Source organism: Pelecanus crispus, chromosome 1 (genome assembly GCF_030463565.1).
Source record: "Pelecanus crispus isolate bPelCri1 chromosome 1, bPelCri1.pri, whole genome shotgun sequence".
Lineage (NCBI taxonomy): Eukaryota > Metazoa > Chordata > Aves > Pelecaniformes > Pelecanidae > Pelecanus > Pelecanus crispus.
Genome location: NC_134643.1, coordinates 44,205,675 through 44,218,119, shown reverse-complemented (window position 1 = coordinate 44,218,119; position 12,445 = coordinate 44,205,675).

The window sequence follows — 12,445 nt, the reverse complement described above, 5'->3', positions numbered from 1 at the left end:
CCCCGGCACCGCGGCACCCCGCCCCGACGTACCGCGGCCCCGGCCCCGGGCTGCCGCCCCCGGCCGCGCACGGCGGAGCCCCGCGGGCAGGACCCCGCGCCCCGCCGCTGTCGCCCGGGGAAGTTCGGCGGCGCGGAAATACCCCCGCGGGGTCGGGGCACCTTACCTGCCGGCTGGCACTCCTGGGGAGCGGGGGGCGGGGGGAGGAGGGGGAAGAGAAGCGGAAAAAAAACCGGGAGCGGGGGGGGGGTGGGGGGAAACCCCAATAATAATAAAGCCACCCCAGTTTCCGAAATTGCACCGCTCGATCAGGTTACTATGGAAATCACCGCGAGGAGGCCAAAAAAAGAGCCAGAAGCCACCCTCATCCTCTCCGCCTCGGCGAGGGACGGCGGCGCCGGCAGCCGCTGCCTCCCCCGGGCGCCGGGCTGCGCTCCCCGCCGCCGGCCGCCGGCTGCTCTCCGCCGCCGCGCACCGGCAGCCGGCCCCGGCCCCAGCCCCGCGCCGCCAGCGGTGCTGCCCCCCGCCGCACAGCTGGAATTTAAAGGGGCCGTGCTCGCCGGGCGCCGCTGCCCGCGCCGCCCAGGGCCGGCTAGGGTGTGCCTTTTTAACCAAAAGTTTCCCGCGGGGTGCGGGCGCGGGTGCGCTGAAATAAGGGGCAGCCGCGGGGGCGCAGGGGGGAGAAGGGAGCGAAGCGTTTGCTGCGCGTAGCCCTAGGCGTTCTGAATGGTGATGTGCGTAACAGCAGGATCCAAAGGCCTCAGCAGGGCTCAGTTGCAGCCAGCGCTGTACGCAGGCACGAATAAGAAGAGGCAGCCCCGGCCTCTCAGAGCTTGTCATGTACGCGGTGAGGACAGACAAAAGACAAGAAAGGGTATAAAATGCATGAGGGGGGGATGAAAACTTCCTAACCTCCCCCCCCACCACCACTCCAGCCCGGCAGCTATAATTTTTAGCTGCAATTCAAACACTCAAAAGAGGCAACGACCGGTTCCGAAACAGATCATCCTCCCTCTGTCCCTCTACTCATCATCCGAAGTGCTTGTCAAGCCCACCGGTCCTGGCAAGTCAGCGTGGCCTGCAGGACTCCCCGGCAGCCTGGAGGCTGGAAGCTGGACCCACTCGAAGCCCGACCATGACCACCGACAAAGCCGTGCCCACAGCCGCCGCTCGCAGCCACAAGCGGGCTTTGGCATGAGTGGGTGGACAGAGCGCAGCGGCCGATGCCACCACTTCGCTCTGCCCTACTCAGTCTCCACCTTCACCCCTCATGTGCTGCTCTGCTCTGTCCCGCTCGGGTGTGAGCCACCTCCTGCCACAAGCCCCCTCTCTGCTCCAGCAGTGTCAGGTCCAGGCCTGATTCAGGATCTACCCCCAAAGGGATAGTTTTCACCCACACAGAGTATATTCTACATTTCTGCTGATGGGGGAAAGGGCTCTGAAAAATGTCTGCCTGCAGAGCACAGAGGAACTCCTTTGCTCCGTTGTTGCAGACTAACACCCTTTGTGCCCCAGCTCCCAGGAATGGGAAATGTGGAGAAAAAAGTCTTCAGATGACTGCTTTAAAGACCTATGAAGAAAAGGAGCCCTATGCTATTGCAGGAGAAAGGAAAGCAAGAGTGGGAGGGAGAGAAGAAAAAGACCAGTGAGTACCATCTAAGTCCAAAAGCTTCTGGATACCTCGCCTGGATTAAAAATGTGAATTTCTTCTCTCCATTCTTCCTGTAAGAGCTAGAGGAGAAAGAACGCTTTGCAAATGGTAGGTTTAGGGAAGACGGTTTGCAGTTAGTGGCCCCCATGAAACCTGTGGGTCTTTGAAAAACCTTCCTCTTCCAGACTATCAGCCAGTTAGGCGTCACAGCTCTTTCTTTTGCACAAATATTCAGCACTGCTGGCTGGCGTAGCTGCAGCTGAAACTGTACTTTCCAGCAGATCCTAAATTGTTTGCCGGGTTTGAGGTGAGGGAATTAGCTAGTGGAACCATGTTTGGATGCAGGAGGAAAAAAACCAACCAAACAAAAAACCTCTCCTCCTGAGCTGTGTGGTATTTCCCCATTCCAAATAATTCCTGGCATTTCAGCTAGCCATTTCTATTTAAGAAAGTAAGAGGCGTAAAAAATACGGCAGCTAGCAGCCCAGCAAGAGCTTCGTGTTAAGAAATAAGAAAGGCTATTTAAAAGGGCTGACCAAAAGGCAGGAATTGACGACCACGTTGTCCAGGAGTCCAGTTCTCCAAGTACCACCATAACTTGCGATATTCCTACCAGAATAAAACAGGATGGATTTTGACCATAGTTTACAACGCACAATAAAACATAACGGGACATCTAAGGCTGCCTTTTCTTAAAGGTGTGGGACAAGAGGGAGGCTGAATATCTTAAAATTAGAATAACGAAGTAATAGACCTGTGAAAGAAGATCCCAGCTGACACGCATCTTTTAGAAAAGACAGTCCGCAGAGTGGGTAACTTGGAGGTTATTTCTTTCAGTGTGTGGAAGGCACAGAGCAAGGTTATTCCTTTCAGTGTGTGGAAGGCACAGAGCACTGCGTTATCCGGGCAGTCTCTATGCTGCAAGACTTCTCCCTGAAAGGTTAATTGGGTTAGAGGTGTAATTTTTATCCAGCAGAGATGTGCCAGCAGAGGCCTGTAATGTAGATGCAGTTCATATTGACAGAACTACGGTTTTGTTCACATAACGTTTTTCACCTTGGTGTGGAGTAATTTCATTACACCAGTACAAAGGTCAGACCTGATGGTCCAGCCGCATCTGCTCAGCCACTCTGTCAGTGCAGCGCGCTGGGCCCCCATACCAAAACAGCGTGCACACGGCTCCCACCTCCTATTTGCTGACAACTAATCTATGATTGCTGTTTTTCAAAAAAAAAAAAAAGTTTTGCAAATGGATAACATATTTTATTGTTTCTTGGGCTCAACTGCTCTGTCTTATCCTTCACGCAGTTATAGGAGCCTCCTCCTATAGGAGTTATAGGTGCAACAGTAACCAGTCCTCTAGTCCTCTAGGAAGTGATATTCCAGAGCAGAGAAAGTATCTTGAAACAGTTTACTTATTAGCAAGGATCTTCTGCAATGACTTGCACAGTTTTTCAGAGAAAGCATCTAATTAATTGTCTGTTTTTCCTTTTATTGCAAAACACGTGACTAACAAAGCATGGTGAAGACTAAAAAGGTGATTCCCAGACAGCGTTAGAATAAACTGCATAGTTATACCTCTAGTATATAAAACTTCATGGTTCCTTATTTAACAAAGCATATGAGAAGTTTTAGTTTAAGTATTCTCAAGGTGTCTGTGAATTAATTTGCAAAATTTTGAAAAAAAACCCCCAACCCCACATTAGTTACATTGTAGTTCTTTTCCACATGAGATATAAACAAGTGTGTTGATGTCATTTACATGAGATTAAATGTAAATTTATTTCAGTGATATTTAGGATAACTGCCGTGATACAGTAATTTGAAATTGCAGTATCTTGGCTGTGTATTTAAATGAGATAATTATCCTAGCTAAGATATGTTCCTGTAAGTGGAATGACCAAACAATGACAAGCTTACAAAGGCAAACTAATATATTACCCCTGTAGACTGTGGACTTTCAATCCTTTCAAAATTACATCACCATATGACATGTGACCTCACCACAAAGACTAAAGCAGTCTCCTACCAACCATAAAGATTTATACAATGTTGCTAGTCAAAGACATTAGCATCTTTTGTATGCTAAATCCCCATCTCAGGCAAAAACCTGTTTATAAGACTCTGGAGTCAAGTGATAGCAAAAGAGTGTACTTCTTCATCCCCGAAGTATGCTGCATGAAAAGCAAAAGTTTATTGTTGCGGCAATATTAAAAAGTTTGAAAATTCCAGCCACTAATCATAGAATCATAGAATCGTTTAGGTTGGAAAAAACCTTTAAGATCATCCAGTCCAACCATTACCCTAACATTACCAAGTCCACACTAAACCAAGTAAGGGTAGACTAGACTAAACCATGTCCCAAAGTACCACGTCTGCACGTTTTCTGAACATTTCCAGGGCTGGTGACTCCACCACCTCTCTGGGCAGCCTGTTCCAATGCTTGACTACCCTTTCCGTGAAGAAATTTTTCCTAATATACAATGTTTTTCCTAATAACCTAATAGTTTCTCTCAAAATGTTTACTCAGCCATGCTGCATATTCTCTGTATTTTCTGGTATAAAATAAAATGCAAAAACCTTTTTTACTCGGTGTAGAAAGCGCTGTAATCTGATGTCACACACATCATATATTTGCGTGTCCAAATGGAAAATTACAACTGAACCTTTAATACCTGAAAAAGAAATTAAATGAGAATAATCTATTGAAGTTCAGGAATTTCACATCTGGCTGGTGAACCTTGAGGGGAGCTCTGTGGCTCCACTCTGCAAAGACACGCAGGCACCTGGATGGGGCAAGTAACCAACAGTTACACAACTCCTTCCAGATCTACAATTACCAGAAGTCCATCAGCACCTTTGCACTTTAATTTTACATTCCCTCAGATGCCCACTGTGGCTATGCCTAAGACCCTTTCCTGCGCGCCCACCTTTCCTCAGGCACCGTGACAGCACTCCTCCTGCCACTGTCAGCTGAAACTTTCCCTCACATTTTCCAGATTGTTGCCCTGCTGAGCCCAGTGCGAGGCCATGCTCCCGGTGTCCTGGTCCCTCCCTGCCTCAGCGGGAGAAGGACGGCACCGGTGGAAGCTGCAGGACAGGTGGGACAGCAGGTGCTGGTGGTGCAGAGGGGCACTGCGCTCCAAAGCCACCAGTCTGAGCTCCAGGCTGCATCCCCATGGGACGGTGCGTACAGCAGGAGGAGAAAGCCTGGGTGAAGCTGCACATGCATCGCAAAACCACGGGCACAATATGCTTAGGAGAGGTAATGCCCTGCACGCACTTCAGGGAAAAGCCCAAACTCTTAAAAAAGAAAGAAAGAAAAAAAAACCCAAGGAGATTATCTTTCGCAGAATAGGAAATTCCAATCTCCATCAGGAGAAGGAAAACTAGAGGTTGCTCTGGTTTCTTGATAAGCCATTTTAGATCATCTGTTTGTTGTTTGGATTGTCTTACCCCTCTTTGGTTCAAGTGCAGCCACCTGGTAAGCACTGCCCTCTTTCCAGGCTTTGACAGCCTCCTGCTTTCTGCATCACTGGCTCTTTTAGGAGGTTTTTCTGCATTTTTTTCCATAAATGAGCCAATGGGCCTTGTAATAAAGTCTTCTGAAACAGTATTGATATTACAGATATCACTGGTTGAATTTCTCAAATGAAAGTACAGCCCGTTCTTCAATGTGATACTGGAGTCACTGTCCACTACTATGGCCATGGTATCTACAAGGACACATATGAACCTGAGGCCGAAGCACTCCTGCTTTCAGGCAGCAGGGACATCTCACAGGAGACGGTGTGACCTGATAAATGACTTCCACTCTTTTGTTGTAACACCAAGTATGGACAAATTCACAAGAATGAGTGTTGTGGAAAAGTAGGAGAGAGCAATTGTGTTTCTCATTGAAGAAAAAAAAAAACAGTTGCAATAGTTTCCAGATTTCTGTTAGCGTATTGATACAACTTCTATATTCTGGGGATCTCCTGGCTATATTGGGATGTCTTTTCACCCTCTCTGCTCCAAGACGTCTGCAAGACCCATAGCATTTTCCTTAAGGCTCAAGGAATGCCCCCCAAAAGGCCGTGATCCTCACTGGAAGCAAATCATGTATATTGATCCTCTGCTTAAGTGTACACACACGCATACACGCACTCATCTATGTTAAAAGAAGAATACAAAGTCAAGCACTTCAGAATTAGGAAACGGCACGATTTAAATTGCCTGCCCATCTTGATTTGGCCACTTATGCCTGGGCATACTCTTAAATGAGCTCATAAGATTTGGTGTACTTGTATGATGCTCGCTCAATGAGCATCTCCTCAGTTCTGTGTTTTATCCTCGTTACAATATGGCATATACTGTGTATATCACGCTCTGTAGGCAAAATTTTTCATTTCTATGCCCCTTGTTAGCATAGGCAGTAAAACTTCAAAAATAAGTATCAGGTAGGGAGATACTGAGAGGAAGGCTCCCTTCTTCATTTCCCACACTGACACGACCTTGGAGCAGAGCTACAGCAACAGGCCGACCTTGCACTTGGAGCCCTGCGTAGCCGGGGTCATGGTGCCCTCTTCCCTGGTGGGGAAGGCACGACCCGGCTGGCAGCCTGCAGAGGTGTGAGGTGCTCGGGAGCGCGCAGTGAAGACTGAGTCCTCAGAAAACAGAGCTGCTAAAATGCGAGGCATCCCTGCAGCATCTGTGGAGATGTGAGTTTTCAAAATCTAATAGCTTGAGTAAATTTGGAAATAGGTTTTCTCAGTGAAGACGGAGTCTTCAGCACCATCCCTCTCAGCTGTTAACAGAGAAGGCACTCCACTGAGCAACTGGAACTTATAAAATGACCCAAAGCGGACAGGTTTCTATAGAATGGTGAGGGATGTATCTCTGATTACTTCACTACTAATTTTCAAATACCTGCTCTAAAACTGGAGTTATTCAAAGGAAAGAGCACAACAAACTTTAGTACTGGTAAAGCTGCATCTTTTTTTCTGAGTCGCATTTTCACATATAGCTGAATTTTTCAACAATTTTGTTTTTATCATACGATGGCTGCAAAACAACCTAAATGGTCAGAAATGGGCAATATTAGAAGTATCTAAAAACAGTCTTTTCACAGGAAAAAGTGGGTGAAACACTCAGTTCCTCTTATATCAGCAACTGCAATCTGACTCTGAAGAAGGGAAAAGCTCTCCTGTCCCCTGAGCCAAATTCACAGCTTCTTCAACAGCATGCTCAACTCTTTTTATAGTTTAAGCATTTCTAGAAAATTCAGTTTCTTAATTTTTGCTGTTTCTGTTAGCCCCAGACCCTGTATGTTTTATATCAGCTGCATTCAACTGAAGGGATACCCAACTGGGGATACAAATTGGCTGCTGAATGGCCCTCTCTGACTCCATGCTGTTACTTTCAACCTCAAATGGCACAGAAAATGCTCTCTGGTTGACTTGCTTCCAAATGCCAAAAAACCCCAGCCCCAAAACTTCTAAACACAAATGAGAAGAAAAACAAATTATTTACATTTAAATAACATGGCAAAACAGTTATATCACAAATATAGCAATAAGAAAGCATTATAAAAGATATGCTTCCTGTAACACAGAGCAAAAGTACCCTGAAGAGTGATTTTTGTAATGTTTATAGAAGAGCTTATATACATTAGAAATAAGCTTCTATAGCTTTCTTACTGAAAACAGAGTTTTCATGGGCAAACAGATTTTTTTCCTATAACTGGATCTGCCTGGCAGACATAAATACGTTTCTGTCAAATTCCTCAGTCTGCCATGGATATCAGAAAACTTCTTGGGGAGAGGTGGATATGGTTTTACTTCCTTTGTTAATCCTTTAGTTCTTCGGTTCTCAGATTACTTGGATCTCTTCTGATTTTCTGTATTTTTAACTCTAATATTCTGTCAAAAGTTTCTGAGGACCTTACAGGTCTATTGCCCCAACCTGTAGGATGTGTAAGAACACCTTTTTGGATATTTTAACTTCTCTTGAAATGTGGCCGCAAATAGAGGAGTATTATGGAATACCCTATAATTCCAGCAAGCATTCTTCTTGTGGTGTACAAGATCTGGTATTTGTCGGGCACTCACTCAAGCCTGTAAGTGCTATTCCAAAAGCCCAGTCCTGCATAGAGGCAAAGCTACCTACAGTCAGTGGTGATAATTCACAGCAAATAAACATGAGTCGTGTATTCACGAAACGCAAATAAACAAGAGCATACGGGCTTTGGTCCAGACCTCGGGCATTCAACATAAGATTTTTGCCACCCAAACAATGAGATGGGAATTGAAGTAGCGGTAGCCGCAAAAGACGCTAAGGATTACTCATATGGCATCTAACAAGGTTCTGGGTAGTGATGAAGAACAAAATGCTTTTCAAGAGTGACTTCTAGCAGGCTATGCCTAGAGGAAATCCCCTTTGGTATAGATGGCCATATTGTCAATCATTAAGATAGCTTCTGCATTGAATTTGGAAAGTGGGCAATTTGTTAGCAGTGTGACCCTACATTATTTTAAGTCCTTACCGTTTCAACTTTCCTTGCTTATTGGGCATCAAAGCCTTCTTCTCACTTCACCTGCCTCTTTCAACTGTGTTTATTTGTAGTTACAATGAAAGAAGACAGCAATTTCTGCTTTAATTCGGAGCAGGGCTTATTTATTCCTGTAGCTGAAGACAAATGGCAGACATCGCCTTCCTCATTTCTCCTGCAGTTATGCCTGGATTCTCTCTCTAGAATAGCTAGCAAATTTATTTCCCTTCCAAATGGTCGAGTTCTGCTGCATATAGAGGTTTATGGTCTTTAGTGCTTAGTACGAGCAAACACCAAAAGAAGTGTATGGAGAAGAGTATTTTCTGTAAGATACATATAACAGTCTTTCTGTTCCATATGTTCCTGCTGCAGCCTTAGCTGTAACAGTGGGTCCAGATTTGGGCACGGATTTAAAAAATGATGTGCATCACTTAGAGTCACTTAGAGATACAATGATGACCAAAGATTTAGAACTCACAACGTGTAAGGAAGGATTTTTTACCAAAAGCCTGTAAGGGATACAGGAGCATATAGACCAGAAACCTGGTCTTTCCCTTATATCAAAATGGCTCCTAGCTAAATTTCGGGGGGTCTGTATACCAAATTAACAAAGACGACTAGTCAAAATAAAGCCAATAGTCAATGGCAGAATTCCTCGCCCCAATAAAACAAGTGAAATGTAAAGTCCAAACTAAGGATCAGGAAGGAGAGAAAGAAAATAAGATGTAAAAAGTTCCTAACAGAAGCTCCTGGAATTGTTGCATCAGCTGCTGAAGTTAAAAGATTAGCAGAGGTTGATCTGACAGTTAATGTTTCCTCATCATTTCATCTATTAGAAAGAAGGAAGAAAGGAAGATTTCCATCCCAAACTGTTACCAGGTTAAGTTCTTCTGCTTGAGCAGAACAACTAAACCCTAATACATCCTCCCAAGATGATCACACATGAATCTGTCTCTCAGGGTGTGATCAGATTAGATGCGTTTGTCTGTGTAACTGCCACCAGGGTGGAAGTCTGTGCTTCTATATTTGTGCCACTGCAATTATTTTCCTAGGAATGAAGCATCTGAATTTTAATATCCCATATATTCAGTGCAACACAGCATATTACAATATCTTGACCTTTTCAGTGTTCCATAAATTGATTGTCTGGTCGTTCCAGTCCTCCCTTGTTTACAGCCCTGGAAACCTTAGAAGAAGAGGTAACATGGGCATCTCTGAGTCATATCTTCTATGTTTATCAGCACTTTCTGAATCACACTGCTGGTCTCTTGAAGGCTTGACAGAAGCTACATACTGTGTGCCTGAGGTGCAGTAGCATATAAAATCATGCCAGAAAAGGCAGGGATAAGAGCTACAGGCTGGCTCATAAGGTTCACCACAGGTGGTCCTGTTGAAGGTCACATTGGTTGACCAGTATTGTTATCAAATTGTGATCTCTCCAGTGAGTTATTCTGACGGCCAGATAAACCTCCAGCTAAACAAATAACATGCATAACCTTCCACCAACAAAATGTAACTGTTTAATTAATGTGCTTTTTCTAAGTAAATTAGAAAGTGGGGGGGAAAGGGTTCTGGTCTTTTAAGGATGAATAAAGCAGAAAATGTAATACCAGATCTAAACATGAAAGGGAGAGAATCCTCTTAAAGCTGAGGATGCAGTGGTAAGGGAAAGCAGGAAAATGGTTATTAATTTCCAGCTATCGCCTTGAACGGATGGACCAGTAAAAAGAAGGTACAAATTGTAATAAACTGCAAATGTTGGAGGAAGATGTTGGCATCAATCCAAAGAAAGAGCAATTGCCACTTTCTCGCTGCTTGTCCTACACCAAAGAAGGGAGAGGGAAAATGCCCATTTGGTAACGTTCATAATTATTACTCTCTCCAAAAAAACCTGTAGAACTAAGCAGAAATGCTCTGAGATGCCTCAAGTCCTTCCTTGGAGATTAAATGTAGAAAGTTGTCCCGGAGATGCTCTTCGACCTCCAGATGTGCCTTCAGGTCACACGTGTGCCTTAAGGTAAACTCCTCTGTCAGTAAGTGTGGAGCTCCAGAGGACAGAACTGCTTTAGTACCTTCCTACAGGCATAGCTCCAAACCTCTCATCTGCCCCCTGCGGCAGTGAAAACAGCAGCAGAAAGACCTGTTTTGTGTCAACACCCTGAACAGAACAGGAGGAGCATGCAGTTACCTGCACTATGAATGGTGGTGGAGCAAGCGGGCGTGACCGGCAGCTCAGCTCTGTTATCTGACCACTACCCCAAAACTGCTTCTGCCATATTATCCCTTGCTTGCATCAGCTATTCCCAAACCTTTCTACTTTCAGATGCATAGCACCATTTGAAGTCTCACATCCAATCTGGGGTGCAGGGGGTGCTGTGAGACTATGAGACAAACCGTGTGAGAGAGCCTGAAGCACGTAGTGGTCTTCAGTTCCCATCTCCTCTGCATCTCGTGGAGAACAGTGCTGCCTTTCCAGCCTCCTGCTGAAAGCAATATCAAGATGAAAAATAATCACTTTAGGGTGAATCCAGACAAAACAGAGCAGTCGCTTGTGGGAAGAGGGAAGCATGTTTAAGAATTTTCCCCTTCTTTCAAAAGCATAAATCTTAAGACTGTTAAAATAAGCCTCAGTCTCAAGTTTTTGGACAACTTGTTGGTTTTGGATGCCCATTTACCTATCACAGCAAGATTCATCCATTTCTGTCTTCAATTAATGAGAACATTTTGGACAAGCCAAGTAGAACTAAGCCTGATCACTGCCATGCTGATGTTATTTCTTACAGGTTCGCTGCTGAAACTTGAGCTTCTTGAATGCTGACCAGTTCAATATGCACCAGTCTTTTACCCAGCAATAAAGATCGTCATATGCTGATCACTAAGATAGTGATCTGCACTTTGTCCTCCTTCTTTATTCAATATAGAGCCTAAATCAGTTCTGGCCTCTGTTCCGGTAATCAAAGGCTGCCCTGCTACTGGATTACATTATTTAAGGCATTACCTACAGATATGTTACCAGTTACAATTTGTGCCTTAACAGAGACTGGACATCATCTCATTATCTTCCCAACATAATGGAAGAAGCATCAAGGTCAGGAGGCAACAAGTATTTATTATCTAAATCATCCATGGAAGAAAAAATAACTGGGACATATGTGGTGGTATAATTTGACTGACAACCAAGAAGCCTGCGGTAGCATCAAGCTGTGACTGATTGTGAAAATGTCACAAGAGCAGGGGCAGGCGCCTTCCAGGACAGCAGACATAAGCACAGTAGGCAAGAAAGGATGGAAACCTATACCAACAAAGTAACCTTCTATAATAGTGGAGGTAAATTGCTTATATAGGTATATATCTCTGAATTACTTTTTTTATCACCAGTGAAAAATTCGTATCTGCAGGCCAAGCTATGGGATTGTTTGGAGTGGGATGAAATAACAGTTAAGTGTATTATTGTGATGTGTTATTTGTTTACATAATTTATGTTATGTCCATTAACCTCCAGCTAACATGCGGGATCTGGAGTGGACACGTTGTAAGTAGCAAACACTGCTTTGCGAAGCTTGCTGTCCAAGTGGGTTGTACAGGAGATGAGGAGAGGCACAAAGGGACTTACCCATGCTCACATGACAGATGGGTGCCAGAGCCAGAAAATGGACAATAAATTCACAGTACTTGCATCTTATATTTGGCAGACAGGCTACGCAATTTATGGTTCTTGAAAAGGGACATAATGAAATATTTGCCTTGCTGTCCAAACACTCTAACACATAAAAAACAGGTTAGTATGATTGAAAAAAAAAAAGTCCTTGTGTATCTGAAAAATTGTTCAGAGGTCCTTTCATAAATACAAGTTATTTTGGTTGTTGGATTGAGGTGTGCGCCATTGTATACCTCTACCTATAGCCTATCCAAAGTCGCATACAGCATAAACACCTCACTGGCCGATTTTAAGCTAGGCCAAAAAGATACAGAGGGCCAAAGAGGAATGGTATTTCTTTCTTTGGGGCCCACTATGTCTTATTTAACTTGCTTTGTCAAGGTTTTTCATTGATTTCTGAGAGAGATTTGGCCAGAAATAGTTTGAGAGGATGGTGCTTATGAATTTGTGCATATTTTATTGCTCAGGATACATTGCCAATGCATGACACATTTCAAGATCTCTCAAATAGTCTATGCTGAACACACAGTGAGAATGGTTTTACTCATAAAACTTAGTTAAAGGGAAGTGTACAGTTTTCTTTCAGGAAAATAAGAATGAGTCATCC